Source organism: Anabrus simplex, chromosome 12 (genome assembly GCF_040414725.1).
Source record: "Anabrus simplex isolate iqAnaSimp1 chromosome 12, ASM4041472v1, whole genome shotgun sequence".
Lineage (NCBI taxonomy): Eukaryota > Metazoa > Arthropoda > Insecta > Orthoptera > Tettigoniidae > Anabrus > Anabrus simplex.
Window position 1 is genome coordinate 78,968,540 of NC_090276.1, and position 14,928 is coordinate 78,983,467.

At 38.4% G+C, this 14,928-nt stretch overlaps 1 protein-coding gene across 1 annotated transcript in view; it reads left to right on the plus strand.

Annotated features, from left to right (window-relative positions):
• The window catches only part of LOC137502820 (uncharacterized), a 62,491-nt gene extending 47,863 nt beyond the window's left edge, over positions 1-14,628 (plus strand). The window contains exons 2-3 of the mRNA XM_068229865.1: positions 9,887-10,112; positions 14,008-14,628. The gene's annotated coding sequence lies outside the window, so the exon portion shown is untranslated. The remainder of the gene's footprint in view (positions 1-9,886; positions 10,113-14,007) is intronic.
• The last annotated feature ends 300 nt before the right edge of the window (positions 14,629-14,928 follow it).

The window sequence follows — 14,928 nt, forward strand, 5'->3', positions numbered from 1 at the left end:
ACTTGCCCCGCAATTCAGGCCCAGTTATGGTTTTATGTTCCTTCCATTGCGGTTTGTTTCCACAAATGTCAAATTAATGATTTCATTACTAATTAGACCTTTGAGTATTTTCACACCACCACCTTCGATCGGAACAAACAATACTGCATAGAGAGTGGGATCGTCGGTGGGACACCCACTGGGCAGTCTCAAGGCATATCCATTTCAGGTACCCCTGAACTTCTACATTCCTAATGAATGAACTCTGCTGTCGTCAACGTGTTAAAAGCCATAATTTTAGTTTTCTGTTTTGATATATTCTATGTTTTTCTACAACAAGTTTAATTGTAAATTTGCGCAGAACTGACCTCCACGAAACCCATTTTGTTCATTTCCAATGTTATCATTGTAGTGTTGGTACAGCATATTTTCTTTCTTTATGATGCTCGTATAAATCTTGTAGGCCGCCTGGTGTTGGCGATGATCGTGAAAGCTTCATTCTATATGGTCTGACACAGTGGTTCGCCAGAATGTTGGAATTTCCTATTATGTTTGTCTTTGAAAATTAGAATTGATTTGAGGTTCTCTGCTGGCACATGCATCACTTTTAACACCCAAATTGTTGGTCACTCTAATATTTACTGCAAGTGATGTGAGGGTTAAGAGAGGTCAGGAGATTAACTTTACTGTCTGTAGCATGTGTCTCTTGGCAAAATGTAGCTTCCAGTTAAGTCTCGGTTTAGGATGTCGTGCTGCCTAGTTCTAGTTACGAGCAGAGAGTATGCTTACCAATTTCTCTAAATAGTTGACCACTGTCAACATTCAGCATGCTATGAAGGGAACCTGCACCTTTATTGAGCACCCCACCCCACCCCTACCGGGCGAGTTGGCCTTGCGGTTAGAGGCACGTGGCTGTGAGCTTGCATCCGGGAGATAGTAGGTTCGAATCCCACTGTTGGCAGCCCTGAAGATGGTTTTCCGTGGTTTCCCATTTTCACACCAGGCAAATGCTGGGGCTGTACCTTAATTAAGGCCAAGGCCGCTCCCTTCCAACTCCTAGACCTTTCCTATCCCATCGTCGCCGTAAGACCTATCTGTGTCGGTGCGATGTAAAGCAAATAGAAAAAAAATGTAGCACCCAATTACACTAAGCCTTTTTTTTTTTTTTTTTTTTCAAAAGTTGTATTGGTATATGGCACATGCCGCAGACTGCACAGCTGTAACTCATGCATTGCACGCAGTTGTTGATCTGTGTTGTTTGAGTCACCAGTCCATAGACTGGTTTGATGCAGCTCTCCATGCCACCATATCTTATGAAATATATTTTTATAAATACAGATGTGTTGATACAATCTGGTATGCGTGCCAGTAAACTTTAGATTTTAAAAATTGTGATGAAAATATATTTTTTATTGTTCAAAAGTGCATCTCCAGTTTGGTGATGCCATCATCGCTTGATGTTCGAATTATGGTGTTAGGATCAACATTTTAATAATAATAATAACAATTTGAATGATGTCCCTGAGAACAACAGCCCATTAATTGAACAAGTCCCCAATTTACTCACTAATCTAAATATAAATCATAACAATTTTGCAAAAATCTTCAATTATAAACCTTTAAATACCCCTCCAGTCGTCATAACAGATTCCACCTTACCCCCTCCCCATAATACAGCTCCGCCGCCAGCTTCCAGCACTCTCATTGTTGCGCCTACCCCTCCCGTCCAAACTTACTCTTTGCCTAGGCAAGCACACAGATACAACACACGCAGCAACGGGCATAAATTTAACAGACCCCCTTGAACGGCAAATGTCTCCGCTCAACGCTCATCCAACATAAGAGGTAAGCGATCTTAGTCTCCCATTCTGAACACCTTATTTTCAAGGCCCCAGTACATCTTTTTCCTTTTTCCATTTTCAGATTTCAGTGCACGCACTTGGCATCTTATTTTTTCCGTTTTTGTCTTGAACTCCCAGCAAAAATGAAGCAGCTTCAGGCGTGATCAATCCTGTTTGAAGTGTTACTACTCCATGTCTGCTACAACATATGACTTCTCTCGCCCGTTCTCACATATCTATACAAGAGTGGGATTTAATTATTTCTTCACTTAAAAGAATATAACCATCATGTTTTGTTATATATGAACATTCTTATTAACTGACTGGCAGCCATGAGTTTGATATTACACTGCCAGCTCTGTGTTGTACCTTATGTTTTTAACCTCTGGCAACACGATTACGTGTTTTTTCTAACTCAGCCATGATGAACACTCTTATATATTTTCACTCTTGTTTTTATGTTTGAACATTCTGATTGACTGACTGGTAACAATGATATCCTAATAATTTTAATTATTTCACTACCAGCTCTGTATTGTAGCCTACTTTCTGTTCTTATCCTCTGTCTCAACTCGATTGTGTTTTTTCTCTTAGCCATGTTGTAACATTCCATGTTTTTTCACACTAGTTTTAAGCCTATTTTCATTTTATAAATATAAATGTTGATTCTTAGGGTGCCATATATGTTAAGGACACTAGGTTCAGGGCCCTGACCTAACTTTAGGCTAAGATTTATTTTTGGCTGATGATGCTTACGACTGTTAAGCGAAACATGTCCCATCTTACAACGCCTGTTGTAATGTTTATTTCCTAAATATAGGAAAGATAAGTATTGGAAAGGTGGTGTTAACTATTATTCTTGTTTTAATGTTCATGTCAGGAAGTATCGACAGACTAACTCTCTTCGGACCGCATCATAAAATACTATTACTCTGTCAACCTTGATGCTTAAAATTTGGAAACTTCCTTCATGTGACTGTAAGGTGTGCTAGTTATCAACTGTTGAGGCCAAATTTGCACACTGAAAATGCAGGCAACCAAGAATGAGTTAGATCGAAAATTTATAATTTTCAATAATGGATCAATTATATTGGAATTATGAATTTACTCATTCATGACAAACATTCCAAGTTCCTTATGAGAATTGAAATCTGCTGTACATCATGTAGGGTCCCTGTTTCGGCACACTGTGCCAGTGCACAGTTGTGTTCCGCTGTTCCCGAACACCAAGTGTCAATTGTTCCGAAACATTTCCAAGCGAGATCGAGATAGTGACTCGCTATCCCGTCAGAAGCACCACTATGCACTGCCCTTCGCCTACTAGCTGACTGCGTGCTGCCCCGTGCTCAAGTGTTCCGTCACATCCTCTTTGTTCTGTGAGTTCCGTTGCACCGGCAACTGGCTTTCGGTACATGCGAATATCATAATGTGTTCTGTTTTGTTTTCAACTGTTTTTTAAGAGTGTTTTCATTGAAGCCTAGTAATATAACCATATGAAAGACAGTAAACTTTGCATAATGTCGCACCGGAGTCCTGTTTAGGACTTTTTTTACTAGAATAAAACCGAACAGAGTGAAATGCAATTTATGTTCTGATCTGATTTCAGAAAGTGATGGAACCAACTAGAGGGAAGAATATTCTGGATGTGGTGCTGATAAAACCAGATGAGCTCTATAGAGAAACCGAAGTAATAGATGGTATTAGTGATCACGAAGCTGTTTTTGTCGTAGTTAAAAATAAATGTGAAAGAAAGGAATATATTAAAATTAAGACTATTTGGCAGTACCATATGGCCGATAAAACAGGCATGAGGGATTTTAAAAAAGTAACTATGATTGGTGGAAAACGGTAAATGAAAATGTAAACAGACTCGGGGATGGGTTTAAAGCAATTGTTGAGGAATGTGAAAACAGGTTTGTACCTTTAAAGGTGGTAAGCAATGGTAAAGACCCACTATATTATAACAGGGAAGTAAAGAGACAAAGAAGGAGGTGCAGGATGAAAAAAAATGAATTTAGAAATTGCTGTGGAAGTAAGGAGAATTGAAGGAACTTATTAGGAAATTGAATCTAGCAAAGAAGTCAGCTAAGGATAACATGATGGCAAGCATAATTGGCAATTATACAAATTTTACTGAAAAATGGAAGGGTATGTATAGGTTCCAAGAAGGATATTCCACGAATCATTAATGAACAAGGGGAGTGTGTATGCAAAGATCTACAAAAGCCAGAAGTATGCAGTCAGCAGTATGTAAAGATTGTTGGTTACAAGGATAATGTCCAGATAGAGGAGGTGACTAAATACTAAAGAAGTATTAAAATTTACCCATGACAACAATGACATTTACAGTAAGATAAAAAAGTTGAAAACTAGAAAAGCAGCTGGAATTGATAAGGTTTCGGGGGATATACTAAAGACAATGGATTGGGATATAGTACCATGTCTGAAGTACTTGTTTGATTATTGTTTGCAAGAAGGAACTTTACCAAATGAATGGAGAGTTGCTATAGTAGCCCCTGTGTATAAAGGAAAGAGTGATAGACATAAAGCTGAAAATTACAGGCCAGTCAGTTTGGGAAACTTTGGGAAAACATTCTTTCTGATTATATATTATAAGACATGTTTGCAAAATTATTAACTGGTTTAATAGAAGGCAGTTTGGATTTAGGAAAAGTTATTCCACTGAAGCTCAAGTTGTAGGATTCCAGCAAGATATAGCAGATATCCTGGATTCAGGAGGTCAAATGGACTGTATCGCGATTGACCTGTCTAAGGCATTTGATAGGGTGAATCATGGGAGACTACTGGCAAAAATGAGTGCAATTGGACTTGACAAAAGAGTGACTGAATGGATGGCTATGTTTCTAGAAAATATAACTCAGAGAATTAGAGTAGGTGAAGCTTTATCTGTCCCTGTAATAATTAAGAGGGGAATTCCTCAAGGCAGTATTATTGGATCTTTATGTTTTCTGATATATATATCAATGATATGTGTAATGAAGTGGAATCAGAGGTAAGGCTTTTTGCAGATGATGTTATTCTGTACAGAGTAATAAATAAATTACAAGATTGTGAACAACTGCAAAATGACCTTGATAATGTTGTGAGATGGACAGTAGGAAATGATATGATGATAAACGGGGTTAAAAGTCAGGTTGTGAGTTTCACAAATAGGAAAAGTCCTGTCAGTCTTAATTACTGCGTTGATGGGGTGAAAGTTCCTTATGGGGAGCGATGTTGCACCTAGGTGTAATTTAACAATAGATTTTCAATACGGTATTCACATAAATGGGATTGTAAATACAGGGTACAGATCTCTGCACATGGTTATGAGGGTATTTATGAGTTGTAGTAAGGATGTAAAGGAGAGGGCATGTAAGTCCCTCATAAGACCCCAAAGTAGAGTTTGGTTTCAGTGTATGGGACCGTCACCAGAATTACTTGTTTCAAGAACTGGAAAAAATCCAAAGAAAAGCAGCTCGATTTGTTCTGGGCGATTTCTGACAAAGGAGTAGCGTTACAAAAATGTTGCAAAGTTTGGGCTGGGAAGACTTGGGACAAAGAAGACGAGCTGTGCGACTAAGTGGTATATAAAACTCTTTCAAGATTAAAATTATTGTGTCCACCTTTTCAATACACATATATTTTTTAGTGATTAAATTCTACATGAATTAATAACACCAGTTAGGGACATGTTTCGCCCTAGTTATGGGCATCTTCAGCCTATTACTAATCTTAAGGTCAAGAATTAATACTATAAACATCAGAACTGTACTGATCTTGGCTTAATCCTGTGTTTATCTTCCTATACTGGTTTTGTTTCTGAATAAGGTCTAATATCTCTTGAATAATCCATGGTTTTCTTGGCTCTAGTCTTCTGTTACCTAAAGTTCTATGTGCTATCTCAGAGATCAGTACAGAACAACAGAAAAACAAAGAATCTCATTGTGACAAAATGTAGGGAGGCAAAAGAAGTATGGATGAAGGAAATTACGCAGACTATAGAGAATGATATAATAGGAGGAAGAACAGGTAGAGCATATGGCATGATCAAATCACTTCAATATAAACCCAAAACAAGAAGTTCAGTTATAAAGGATGAGAATGGGCAGGTACTTATCGATAGTGAAGATATCGCAGAAGGCTGGAAGGAATATCTTGAAGACCTGTACTGGGATGAAGAAGTAATGGCAATTCAAGACTATCTTGAACCTGAACAGATGGTGGAAGAAGACAATATAGGTCCAATAATCACATGGGAAGAATTTCACCTCGCACTAAAACAATTAAAGGACAAGAAAGCATCCGGACCAGACGACATACCAGCAGAACTTCTCAAGGTAATAGGAGAAAGAATGAAACAACAACTGTATAACATCATTGCAAAATGCTATTACAATGGTGAAATCCCTGGAGACTTTACTAAAAGTAGGACAGTTACCTTACCAAAGATAGGAAATGCTACTGACTGTTACAACTATCGCACGCATCCAAAATACTGCTTAATGTAATTAAAAACAGGATTAAAAAGAAAATTGAACAATATACATCGCAGGATCAGTTTGGTTTTACAACAGGGAAGGGAACAAGAGAAGTTCTTCCAGCATTAAGAACTATTCTAGAAAGAAGACTAAGTGTTAACAGGAAAACATACATTGCATTTTTGGATATAGAGAAAGCCTTTGATAAAGTAAACTGGAAACAACTCTTTACGAACATGAAGAATATAGGACTGGACTGGAGGGACAGAAGACTCATTTTACTCCTGTATAAAAATCAAAGCACAACAACAGAAATCAATGGTAATGTTAAGACAGCATCCATTAGAAGGGGAGTGAGACAAGGTTGTGCGCTATCTCCATTTTGGTTCAACATGTTCATTTGAGGAGGACATATCAAAACTTAAGCAGAAAACCAAAGGAATCAAAATTAACGGACAACAAATCCACTGTATAAGGTTTGCCGACGACATTGCATTAATTGCAGATTCAGAGGGGGAAATAAGTAAAATGCTACAAGTTTTAACATCAAAACTACAAGAATCAAAATTGAAACTGAACACCTCAAAAACAAAAGTATTAGTTGTCAGGAAATCAACTGAGGAAATACCAATAAACATTAAGGTATGCGATGAAAAAGTACAACAAGTAAGTCAATTTTGCTACTTGGGAAGCATTATCACTCAGGACAACAGGTGCACCACAGAAATCAGGAGGAGGATTACTCTAGCTAAACAAGCCTTCAGTAACAAGAAACAGCTTTTGACAAGCAGGAACATTAACATTAAAATTAGGAAATAATTTGCCAAAATGTTTGTGTGGAGTGTTTTGTTGTATGGTTGCGAAACATGGGTCTTAGCAAAACAGGATATAAAACGCCTGGAAGCAATGGAAATGTGGATATGGAGGAGGATGCTGAAAATTAGTTGGACAGAGAAAAAGTCAAACAATAGGGTCCTTAAGGAAATAAACGAAACAAGGGAATTGATCAACACTGTAGAAAAGAGGAAAACCAAATTCCTTGGCCACACACTTCGACATAACACATTCCTCACGACTCTGATGGAAGGAAAAGTTTTGGGTAAGAAGGGAAGAGGAAGACCGAGGAAGAAGTATCTGGATTCCGTGATGGACAGGCTGAATTTGAAAAAATATGTTGATCTGAAACGCTCAGCAGATGAGAGACAAATGTGGTTGCAGCGACAAGGCCTTGCCTTTAGAATATGAATGAATGAACATCAGAACTTAATAGTGAACTAACTTAATACTAAATGCAATGGTCTTATGCTTTTAACATAGTTTACAATATGTACATTAACTTTGCCAGAATTTATGAACAATGAATTAATTTATTTTATAACGACTAGACATCCAAATTGTAGATTGGATTGATCACAGCGTGAGTTGGGGTTTCTTCAACTCTTATGGTCGCCTGAGTCGTAAGAATTGTTACAAAACTGGAATCTTGGTTAAAGTCGTTCATGTTAGGGTTTGAATCAGTTTGAATATTCCTTTAGAAAGAAGCATGGTTATGTTTCAAGGTTGAAGCATGTATGTTGGAAACATATTGTTGATTCATTCATTAGTGCTCATCAAATAAAAATTTGGAATATTACGTCATTCTTGTTGATTAACTTCCCATTGGTGCATGGTTCAACCTTGGGAGGAATATGAGTTGTCTGTAACTGGATAAGAGAAAAAACAGGGAATTAGAATGATGAATGTGGAACCCAATATGATAATAATTGCAGAGTGAGTGTTTATCACATGAACTTACTTGTCGACGTTAGCTGGGACCAATTGTTCCGGTTGGGTCTGAATGACTAAGCTTGCTACTCCTAGTGTAGTATTGATGCTGTAACAGAGGGATGAAGCATGGAGGGGAAGGGGGAGCGAGTTTCAAATCATGCGTCCATGTTGTTACTTGAGAGGTGTTACTTGAATTGGGCTGGGCGAGCCTGGCATTAGGCGTGGCTATTGGAGTGCATGCATGCATGCATGGGATAAGAAAAACAATAGTGAGGAGGGCATAGTAACAAGAAGTAAGAAAGCTAAGAATATGTTTGAATGATAAGAGAGGTAATGTAGTGTAGTGGGGAATGATGGACGAGCTGGTAGCAAGTTAGTGATGGATCTGTGTCTTTATTAAACATATGCCAATTGTAATTGTAATGTATAGCAAGCTTGTTATGATATATAATTAAGAGATGGGTTTGGTAATTTTAATGAAGGTGGCCTGGATTCTAAGTGATAGCTGAATGATGGCTGGAGGTTTGTCATAGAGTGATCAGAGTTAGTGAGTTTGGTGATATAATATCAAGAAGTAAGAAAGCTAAGTAATATGTTTGAATGATACGAGAAGTAGGCCTAGTGAAGTTTAGTGGATGGTTAAGAGGCGGGTATGGTAATCCAAGTGAATATATAATGAAGAATGGCTGAAAGATGGTTTGAGGTTGGTCATAGAGTGAACAGAGTTATTATGTTTGAATGATAAGGGAGGTAGTGAATTTAGATGGCAATTATGGATGATTTTTTAACAAGTTAATGGTGGATCTGTGTCTTTGTTAACTGCATGCTAATTGTAATTGATATGTATAGTGAGCATGGTATGGTAGATGGTTAAGAGATGGGTTATGGTAATTCAAGTGAATATGGCCTGGAATATAAGTGCTTCTTAAAGGATAGGAAAGAAAAGTAAGTATGGTCAATGAGGGTTAGTAAGAGGTTGGTCATAGAGTGATCAGAGTTATGTGAACGTAAGAGTGATTATGTTTGTTCGAGAAGACATTGTTTTGGAGGTGAAGTCTGGCAACAAGGAAGTAGTTCATGTGAGGATTGTGGCACACTAGCGTGGCAGGTGTTGTAACGTGGCGGTGGTTTCCGAGACCAGCCAGGAGAGAGGTGAAGGTCTTTCGCCGTACAGCTGATGTTTTATTTTATCTCATTTAATGTTTGTTTTTTATCCAGCTGCCTTATTGCCGTGGCTAACGGATCTCCGGAAGTGAGTTGACCATGGGCCATTTGTTTCTATTTACTATATTGTTTTGTTTTAGGTTTGCTTATTTTTATTTGTTGTTTGTCTGGTAAGTTGAGTAGGAAGAACTTGTTTAGGCTTAGAGATTCCACAGGGTCAAACATGCAGGCAAACTCTGTACAGACTCTTTGAAATAAAGAAATAATTCCTTTCAGCTCCAAATTTCAATTTTCATAAGGAAAATAAAGTAAAATTAGACCAATTTGCCAATTTTAAGGTAAATTTATTTAGTTTTTGGATTCAAAACCATTTTGGAACAGAAATTTCTCCCTGGCCAAATAGCAGAGTAATGTTTCTGAAAGGTGCAAATTTTTTCAGATCCACAGTATTGTACCTACCATCATTACTTCAAAATTTAAGGCTTCCATGATACTTAACAATAAAAATCAGTAATGCTTTACTAATGAAATAAGTCAAGTACTAGTAGAAAAAACAATAAAACATTCAAAACATGGCCATTTGATCGTCATAAAAATTGAGTGCCCGTGGTTCGGCTTATTTGACTAGTTTCTTAATAACCTGTTTATTTTCAGAATCTATGAAAATTGAAGCTTCTACTACTACTGAAATATCTGAAATGTTTGAAAGATGCAGGGGAGATCCAGAAAGTCATCTTCATAAGAAGAACAAATGAAGGATAATTCTAGTTTTCGTCACAGCGTAATGTGCGGGTCTCAGAGAAGAAAAGTCGTGAGGAGCACGGGAAACACAAGCACTGTTACACTAAAAGAAAGATGAAAAGAAGTATGATGCTGATAGGTAAGTTGTCAATAGCATAATAATTTCCTCCACCACCTGCAAAGTTATAAACAACAATTTCTAGTACAAGGAGAAGCGTGATATAATTCTTTTCTCTACCATTCAATGCGTCTCAGTTTTAAATCTCGATTTAAGGAAAAGTAAAAATGGCATAATTTGACATAATGCCTTTTTGCTCAAACTGATTCAATTGAAAAAATGGTATGAGTATACTTGAGCCATACCTCACTAAAATGACCATCTGATTTAAAAATATAGGCCCTATGGCCACTTAAGTGAAACCATGCCTCATCACGGGTACATCCACAGGGAAGAAGATAAAGAGTTCCAATGAATCAAAAGAAGGTGTGCACAAAAGAATGGCAATGCTCATGAATTGTCAGAAAATGAAAGACATTCTAAACACCATTATTATTATTAGGCAGCCCTCTGCTGTAGAGGTAGCGTGGCTGTCTCTTATTTCAAGACCTTCGTTTCATTTTCCAGCCATTTCAAGGATTTTAATTCTGGGCTGAGGAGTAGAACAGTGCTCAAGCTGAAGAAGGCGCACAGTGAGAAGATGACGCTACTGACCTAGTGGTTGTGGTGACGACGTTAATTCCAGATAGAACTCCATATCCTTCTTCAAAGACCTTGTAGAAAGTAATGCGGTACTGTAGGCTATAAAGATGACTGTTATTTGCTACTTCTGGTAGCTTTAATGTGCTAGGAAACTCTGTGCTGAAGTTAAAAAGAGCCATTTTTAATACTCGATGCCTACCTATTACCCAGAGACCCCGGTATTGACTTCCAGTCATGTCAGAGATTTTACCTGATTTGTGGGATGGTTCTCGGTCCCATCAGCCTATGTGAGAACAGCTGAGTAGCCATCTGACGGTGAGATAGTTGCCCCGGACTAGACTAATGGCCGAGAGGATTCGTCGCGCTGACTACGTGTCAGCCTTCGGGCTGAGCAGCAGTCATTCGGTCAAGGTGGTAGCGCCACGGGATTTCTTTTTGATGTAGAATGTGTCTTTAATTTTGTTCATGTACTGCAACCATCGCACGTTAATGTATAAAAAGTTTGGTTTCGTAAGTGGTGATGGTGATTACTGATATAAGAGAAAGTACAACTAGGCAACCATCATCCATTAACACGAATCAGAGGAAAATTTAGAAGGGGTCCAACACATCGCAAAATGAAGATATCGGCCAAAGAAAGAGAAGGGCCACGGAGGGTGTGAAAATAAAAGACTCCCTAGCCCTCGGAACTTAATAGCGTCGACGTCGGAAAAGAACAAGAGTTGGAGGTAAGATAGGAGCCTGGCACAAGTAGGCCTAAGTGGTAGCAGTGCCAGGACTCAGCTAGAGCCCTGTGGTCGCCAACCCACGCTCCCAAGTTATAAGGCCCTTTTTAATCGCCTCTTAAGAGAGGCAGGGAACACCGTGGTTGTTATTCTACCGCCCCCCAGCCACGTGAGGCTCGGTTTCATAACTGCAGATATAAATGATATCAAAATGGTCCAACATTTTGTGCTGAAATCGAGACTGTCAAGATGTAGGCTACAGCTCATGACTCCGTGGTGTTGTTACATTTATCTCATAGGACTGCATCACGCCATCGTCGTCAGGGTCTTCCTCTACTTTTCTTACCCTCCATACCAGAGTCCAATCTTCTCCTAGATAACCTATCCTCCTCCAATCCCCTCACATGACCCCACCACCGAAGCCGGTTTATGCGTACACCTTCATCCAGCGAGTTTATTTCTAACTTAGCCTTATCCTAAGCTAACTTAGCAGAAGCTGCTCTTAAGCGGCCCTTACACGATCAATAATATTGACAATAATATTGACCGTGTAAGGTGAAAAAACAAGTATTGGCGGTAGATATTGAAGCGATATTGATGAAATCCAGATTTTCTGATCTCTGGGCGTCAATATTTGAAAGTGGAGGGAATATTGTCAATATTATTGATCGTCTAGGGGCGAACGTCAATAATATTGTCAATACTCAGTTGTTGCCGCGCTTTAGTAGGGAACGGAAGTGATCCTTGTGCGGTGTATTATGGATACGAGTGACCTTGAAACGATGTCTGAAGACTTTGAATTGGTAAACGAGTCAGGTGGAAGAAATAATGACGAGGGGACTGAACGCCCGGAAGACGAAGCCCTTCGGATCTTTATTGAGCAATTTGAACTGTCTCCAGAACTGTGGAATTGTGCAGACCGTAAATACAGTAATAAAACAGCTAGGATTGCTGCGCTTGACCGCCTCATCCCCTTTTTAGTGAGGATAAAGCCGGGGGCCAGAAGAGAAGATGTAAAGAAGAAAAGCCTACGAACCAATTTCAGGAAAGAGCTAAAGAAGAACGCCACATCAAAAAGGTCTGGAAAGAGCCCAGATGAGGTGTACAAACCTACCGCATGGACATTCTATGCTCTGTCATTTCTTGAAAGATTTGAAAAGCCAGTTGTGAGCAGCAGCCATGTGAAGCAGAAGCACAGGAACCGTTGAGTCAGGTTTTCGTTTTAATTTACCTACTTTCTTCTGTATACCTACACCTAAGTTGTTCTTATCTTGTATCTATATCTTGATATCTAGGATTTCCAAGTTTAATTACAAATTTTCAAAGACAATTTGAGAAAATTGATTTGGTTGAAAAAACTGCTATTTCATTTTTTAAAATGATAATTTGGTTGAAAAATAGCCCATTTTTCCTTTTACCATCGTCGGAAAATTCCTCATTTGGTTTGGAACATTCTTAATTTGACAGACGTCTGCACGGCGAGTTGAAGTAAGCCTCACTTCTTTTCTTTGTGCAGTAAATATTGTACTACTTATGTTATTGGATTGTGGCATCAGATGTAGGTTTGGGTACACTGTAATTTTAGAAAAGATGTAATAAAATGTCAACCGTTAAAACTCAGACAAAACTGTATTAAAAGTGCAGTAGATAGCATAATGATAATGTTGAAAAGTAAACATTGCAAAACACATTATTGGGTACCTAGATACATTTTTCCTTCATTGTTATAGTAATGACAAAATTTGTCACGTATTGTCTTGGCACTGTTTCTGTGTGAAGTACTGTACAAGGGTAACAAATTTTTGTCATCACAACCTCGATCAGTTGAGTTAAGGTATTGTTCACTTTCCTTTGCTAAAAAGTTGTGCAGGTAGCAGCACGCTGTGGTAATAATTGTCGCTTTACGAGGCTGTAGGTTGATAGGTTTTTGGAACACACCGAACCGCGAAATCAAGATGCCAAACGCATTTTCAACCACCACGCGAGCTCGTGACAATCTCTCGTTAAACACCTGTCGCTCATCATTAAGTAATCTCTGAGAGTAGGGTTTCAACAAATTGGTATGTAGTCTGCTACAAATATATATGGCAAAACATCCGTTGCATTCGGCAGCGGTCTAGGTGTGGGTGAATTCAGTTGGTTTTCCAGGAACAATTCACCAAATTTCGAGTAGAACATCACTCCCCCGTCAGATATTCGGCCGTTCATTCCAACATCTACCATTATAAATTCTTTTTTTGCATTAACCAAAGCTAACAGCACTATACTAAAAAAAACCTTGTAACTGTAATACAAAGATCCCGAGTTATCTGGTTTGATTATAGGTACGTGTTTCCCATCCAGAGAGCCCACAGTATTCCAAAATTGGTATCGAATCTCGAATTCATGAGCAATGTCAATCCATTCTGCTGCAGTAGTGGGAAACTGAAAAAATAGAAACATAATACGTTAAAAGTGTTACAGGTTAAAGAGTTGTACAAATGTACATAGTTGAATTATCACATTAGATGTAGGTGTAAAGATAGCTTGGTGGAAATGAAGAACAAATTTTAAAAACGTCTGCCAGTAATACATTCACTGTATTATTCAACTCAACCTCTTGCTTTCAGATACCGATCCACGAAGAGGACGAAGGAGAGAGTGGGCTAATTAGGGAGCGTGATCAGCTGGTATGCAATTCATCTGTATCTTCGATCATCCCTCCAACACCTTCTCGCCAAACTCCTCAAAATAAAAAAGCTAGGATGCAAGGGCCGATTGCTAAACAAAATGAGCTTCTACAAAAGGCATGTTCATATTTGGAAAACTCGGTGAACCCTGACAGCAACATACCGACTATCGCAAAAGCTTGGGGAGAAAAACTGCTCACTTTAGATGCCAAGCAGAGACAGTTTGGTGAGAAAGCGATAAATGATGTGCTTTTTGAAGCAAGCTTGGGCACTCTCCATCGCAACTCCGTAAAAGTAAATGAAGTATGTCAATGTCTAAGCCCTCAAAGTACCACACAACCGGGAACAAGTAGTGGCAGCACTTCATCCTTATCCACATTCAATTATTCTTCTACTACTCACAGTGATAACCCACTAAACAACAACAACAACCAACACCAGGATTTATCAGTGGTGACTTTTTTCAACACCTTCACAGATTGAGGATTTTGAATTTTGACTGATTATGATTGCCTTATTTCTTTTTTCTTTCTGTTTAAGAAATACATAATTACTATCATCTTTTGTTTTAAATTATTTATTCAATATACGTTTCCCTACTTCTACTATCATGATAACTACTTTAATATAGGTAGTGAAGAGGTTGTGTGAAATGGCAGACTGATATACATAGGTAAGTAGGAAGGTATATGGAAAATGTATTGAGAATACTTACTTTCATGTAGTCTCGTAGGACATGAACAAGAGTTTCACACATTTCAATTATAGCTTCGCTGATAGTTGCAGGCGACATGATGACAGAGAACTTCAAATCTTCAAAATTTCTTCCTGTAGCTAAGTACCTGAGTGTTAAGGCTAATC